A 6,000-nucleotide genomic window follows, 5' to 3' on the forward strand; every position below is an offset into this window, starting at 1 on the left:
AGTTGGTGACAGCAATGAGGTCAGCCCTGAGCTTCCTCTTCTGCAGGCTGCACACCCCCAGCTCCCTCAGCCTCTCCTCACAGGGCTGTGCTCCAGGCCCCTCACCAGCTTCATTGCCCTTCTCTGGACACCTTCCAGCACCTCAACATCTCTCTTGAACTGAGCAGTCCAGAAGTCAATGTGTGGTCCAGTATGGCTGACACAGAAAGCACCATCTTCATTTCCAAAAAGGTTTTTTTTTCCCCTCACTCTCTAGTTTTACAGAACAAACACCTACAAAACAGGCACACAGGATTAGTACATACATTGTTCACTTTGAAAGGTGAAATCAGCTCCTCTCAAATGATAAATCTCAGCACATTCTCAAAAGGTTGGGAAGAAACTATTTTTGAAATGCCAGATCAGTCCTTATAAAGGCTTCACTTAGTGCTGCTGCTAAAATCCTCACACTTTGTTCTCCCTTGTCTTGCACCTTTTCAGAGTTCTTTACACCTTTCAGTGTGCCTGTTACATGTTAGAGATCTGGTAGCATTTTAAATCCACTTTGACAAATGCAAATGATCCAAAGAAGGGTCAGGGAAATCATAACGAATTAAAATCTTGGGTTTGTAGCTGAAAAGATCAAGACAGGCTTACATGACTGATGTTTTTTATCAGACATACTGCAGAACAGCAAGCAACAGGAGCAAGATGAATAATCTGCAGCAAATAATTAATTTATCTAATGTAATTCATTTTTCATCCATGAAAAGAGAGCTTCTCTCATCTAAAAAACTTCAATAGGTAATTGTTGCCCTGTAACTCGTTTATAAGCAGTTTGCTGCAGTTGTTAGGGCTTCTAAATTCAACTTCTGTTGATTTATCTGGTCTAGGGGAACAGGTCAAGCCATGCTCTTTGTCTGTTGGAAGTGATGTGTGCTGGCAATTGAATTCTACAGGCCGAATAAGATACAGGGAGAGGACTCCTTTCTGTGTCGGTGCTTTGTTCAGAAGACAGCACACGAATCTGAGCTGATAGATGTGTCAAGTTCAGGCTGTAGGTTAGACCTCTTTCAGGGAGGAGAAGGAGACTCGGCCAGACCTCAGGCCCTGCAGCCCAGGGGGCATCTGTCCACAGAGTCTCAGACTCAGCAAAGCTGCCCAGCGTCTTCAAGGGTGCTCAGACCCCCACGGAGCTTGATGGAGTCTTAGATGGAGCTCAAATATGGCTCCCTAGTGGCACTGTATAAGGGATGCTGGTAGCACAGAGCACCCAGAGTCCAGCACTTGGGGACCTGCAGCAACAACAGTCATCAGATGCCAGAGATGCAAGTTTGGCTGCCTCATTTGCAACTTTTAGAGAGAGTGCCCTCACCACTGGGCAGCTTTGTGCTATGGAATTGCTTCTCCTGACCTGTAGAATGGTTCGTACCACTCTTCTGAAGCCCAGCCACACACATACAGGTAGCAGTGATGCATGAAGGGACATGAGTAGGTTAGGATACAACCCTAGGGAGGTGAGATCAGACTCCATGTGGAGAGAGGTGTTTAATGCTGAGGCAGGAGTCATGCAGCCTCTCTGCAGGCAGGCTGCAGTGCAGTCAGCTCCCCTGCACTGAACCAGCCCTGATTTCAGTGCCTGGGACCATTGCAGCACCATTGGCCTCTTTCTTCTCCTGGACTCTATATATAAAGTCTTTAGTACTATGTCTACCTGTGTAAACTCAAGAAAGTCTAGAGAGCTGGCTATGACTGTTCAAGCAAGAAAGAGTTAAGGTATGACTGATACAAATCTAGCCTATGCTGTCTAGCTAATGCAGACAGTTCCCAGCCATTATAAGGCCATGACAGACTATTCCTGACAGGTAGTTTGCAGGCAACCTCCTGTACTGGATACTAAAAAGACTTCCTAGACTATGTGGAGACCAGTTGGCAGCTGGCCTCAGTGTCCACAAACATCCTTGGGTACCATGTGAAACTGGTCTTGACCATACTGAGTCATGCTGAGCCACCTGTGACCACTGACAACCTGCTTTTTAGGTACTACAGTTTTTGTGTTGGACGCTGTCACAAGGCCCTCAGAGACCACAGAACTAACAGCAGGCTTAGAGAGATGATGGTTCTTAGTCAGTATGACTCCCTCAGACATCTTTCCTTCTGCTATGTCACATTTGTTTTTTAAATGACACTTGCAAGTCTGGAACTGTGACAGAACCAGAAAGACATTTCAGCATCTTAACACACAACTTATTTGCAGCTAGCTGCAGACCATAGGGAGCCAGTGAAGACAAGAATATGTGATGAAAATGTACCACAGAAAAGTCAATCAGAGATCTAAAGGAAGATGAGGAATGGAAATATCTTATTCCTCCTCCTTTCCTCAGGTTATTATGGGGATAATGCTTGCAGACAGCTGCATAGGGACTGCTTCAGCAGCTGGTAGCACAAAGCTCTGCGTGGAGGAAACACCATATAATTACTTCACATCAATCACAAGAAATGGTAGGCAGCTCATTTGGAAGAAGTGCAACTCCATGCACTGCCCCAGTACATCTGAAATGTAACAGGGTGTGACTTATCTCAGGGACTGTAGCATCAAGGGGTGTTTGGGAGAGGTGTGTCATGGGCACTTGCTCTGAACACAAAACTTCTGTGGTGCACCTGGTAGCAGCCTGTGGTCCCAGCACTGATGTGTGTCTTTTCTATGTTGCCATAGGCTGGGGACTGAGTGGCTGGAGAGCAGCCAGGAGGTAAGGGACCTGGGGGTACTGATAGATAGTAAGCTGAAGATGAGCCAGCAGTGTGCCCAGGTGGCCAAGAGAGCCAATGGCATCCTGGCCTGCACCAGGAACAGTGTGGCCAGTAGGACATGGGAGGTTATTCTGCCCCTGGACTCAGCACTGCTCAGGCCACACTTTGAGTACTGTGTCCAGTTCTGGGCCACTCAATTCAAGAAAGATGTTGAGGTGCTGGAACATGTCCAGAGAAGGGCAACAACGCTGGTGAGGGGCCTGGAGCACAAATCCTATGAGGAGAGGTTGAGGGAGCTGGGCCTGTTTAGCCTGGAGAAGAGGAGGCTCAGGGGTGATCTTATTAATGTCTACAACTACCTGAAGGGACATTGTAGCCAGGTGGAGGGTGGCCTCTTCTCCCAGGCAACCAGCAATAGAACAAGGGGACACAGTCTCAAGTTGTGCCAGGGTAGGTATAGGCTGGATGTTAGGAAGAAGTTCTTCACAGAGAGAGTGATTGGCATTGGAATGGGCTGCCCAGGGAGGTGGTGGAGGCACCGTCCCTGGGGGTCTTCAAGAAAAGCCTGGATGAGGCACTTAGTGCCATGGTCTAGTTGATTGGATAGGGCTGGGTGCTAGGTTGGACTGGATGATCTTGGAGGTCTCTTCCAACCTGGTTGATTCTATGATTCTATGAGCTAAAGGAGGGAGTCTGAGCCTTGGCATGAAATATGTTCATCACCCACAGCTGTCATTTCTGGCAAGGGGCAAGTCTTTTAAGTCCCCTGATATGGGAAAAGCAGGGTCCACCAAATGCAAAGTGGGTGAAACCAAACCTCTACCTTTTTAAACGTGTTTTACATTACATTTTCTCAATACAACAGACTTCCTTCAGGCTGAATGTCAAAAGCAAGAGGTTATGAAATGCCTGAACTGAGATGACTATCTGGCCTGTACCAGACAACTTCACTTTGCAGACCTGGGTTTATGTGTCTCTGTCTCCTGCCTATTTATGTATTTCTCCATGACTATTCTTTCAGACCAAACAAGTCCTTTAGCAGTTTAATTTCCCTTCTTTTACTTACTTTGGCTCTTTTTTCAAGTTCAAAATTCATATATACTCAATCAATTTATGTTAGCAGCTCTTTTAATTAATTCCTTACTAAGAGACTGGTAATAGCTTGCTGTAAATTTTAATTGCCCTTGCTTTGCATTTGACATTATTTTACCATAAAATTAAACCTGCCTTAAGTGAACACTCAGGGGACCAATCAAATCTCTAATTTAATGCAAATGGCTTTAAATAAATAAGATGCAGCCTTGACTGCAAGTAGCTAAGAGTTAGAATCAAATTAACCACATTAGTGAATCATGAATAGAATACAAGTTGGAGATGCCGTAAAAGTTTTAAGGACCTTGTCCTGCTTTATAGGGTCATTGTGTTTTGAGGACTGGAATTCTGCTTCCTGCTCTTAAACATAAACACTGTACAAAGAAAAGAGCCACTGTAGGTGACAAAACTTCCTACAGATACAGAGATGATGACTTAAAAATGAAGCATTGCACAGATAAGATTTGGCTCATATTGAGGATGGCAAAAACTTGTATGTGCACGTGGAACTAGGGGCTGTAGCATAATCACTTCAAACAAGGTGGTTGAAAGCAGTTTGTATTGGTGACCTCTGGCATTTCTCAGCTTCTAAATGCCTGCCTCTGCAATTGCATTGGTGACTTTTATCATGACTTGATGTTTATAATTACTCGCAAGATCTCCATCACAACACCACTGCAGCATCCTTGCCACCTGGAGTGAGGGAAGTCTAAGAAAGCATATGTAACAATCTCTAGTTGTGCCAGGGGAGGTCTAGGTTGGATGCCAGGAGGAAGTTCTTCCCAGAGAGAGTGACTGGCATTGGAATGGGCTGCCCAGGGAAGTGGTGGAGTTGCCATCCCCGGAGGTGTTCAAGCAAAGCCTGGCTGAGGCACTTAGTGCCATGGTCTGGTTGACTGGCTAGGGCTGGGTGCTAGGTTGGAGTGGATGATCTTGGAGGTCTCTTCCAACCTGCTTGATTCTATGATTAAACAGTGCTGGGGTGCATGCAAGAGAGCTCTCAGTGGTGGCACTTATCAAAAGTCTGGGCTGACCTTATCAGAAATGAACATTCCCATCACTACTGAATAATATAGAATCATAGAATCAACCAGGTTGGAAGAGACCTCCAAGATCATCCACTCCAAACTATCACCTGGATCTCTCCAATCAACTAGACCATGGCATTAAGTGCCTCGTCCAGTCTTTTCCTAAACACCTCCAGGGACGGTGACTCCACCACCTCCCTGGGTAGCCCATTCCAATCATAGAATCAAGCAGGTTGGAAGAGACCTCCAAGATCATCCACTCCAACCTAGCACCCAGCCCTAGCCAGTCAACCAGACCATGGCACTACGTGCCTCAGTCAGGCTTTTCTGGAACATCTTCAGGAACAGCAACTCCAGCACCTCCCTGGGCAGCCCATTCCAATGCCAATCACTCTCTCTGGGAAGAACTTCCTCCTAACATCCAGCCTAGACCTCCCCTGGCACAACTTGAGACTGTGTCCCCTTGTTCTGTTGCTGGTTGCCTGGCAGAAGAGACCAACCCCACCTGGCTACAGCCTCCCTTCAGGTAGTTGTAGACAGCAACGAGGTTACCAGTAGCTAACTCGGAGGAAAGACCAAGACCATGCCAGCAGAGAGGCAGGTAGCAACAGGCAGTCTGTTTGCTAAATTTTATCAGCCAAGACATGAAACCAGTCTTTGGAAGAGATTTCTAGTGATTTCTTTCCAACCAAAAACAAAAGAGAAGAAAATCCAACAGTGCAGCCCTATGCACTGCTTGGGGCTGTAATGATGGTTATTCACACTTTGTACAAGTTATTGTTCCCAATTCTTTGAAAGGCCAGCATGTGTAGCAATTATTTAGCATATACCACCTCACAATAGGAAAGATTCTTGTATTAACTACTACTTTTATTGTGGGCAAGCAAAATAAGGAATATAATCAAGCAATTCACAGCAAACATTGCCAGAAGCATCCCTGTATGTGTGCTCAGAGAAGAGGGAAAAAGATGAATTTTTTTTTTTTCTAGTGTGAAAAGGTTGTATGGGAAACAAGTTGGGGGAAAAAAAATCACAGAAAACATTTGATCAGTGTGCTGAAACAGTAATGAAAAATAAAATGCTTCCATTGATCCTAGAAAATATTGCAACATTGAGAAAAATAGAGGCTTCAGAGGAGCCTGCAGTTCTC

Source organism: Pogoniulus pusillus, chromosome 7 (genome assembly GCF_015220805.1).
Source record: "Pogoniulus pusillus isolate bPogPus1 chromosome 7, bPogPus1.pri, whole genome shotgun sequence".
Lineage (NCBI taxonomy): Eukaryota > Metazoa > Chordata > Aves > Piciformes > Lybiidae > Pogoniulus > Pogoniulus pusillus.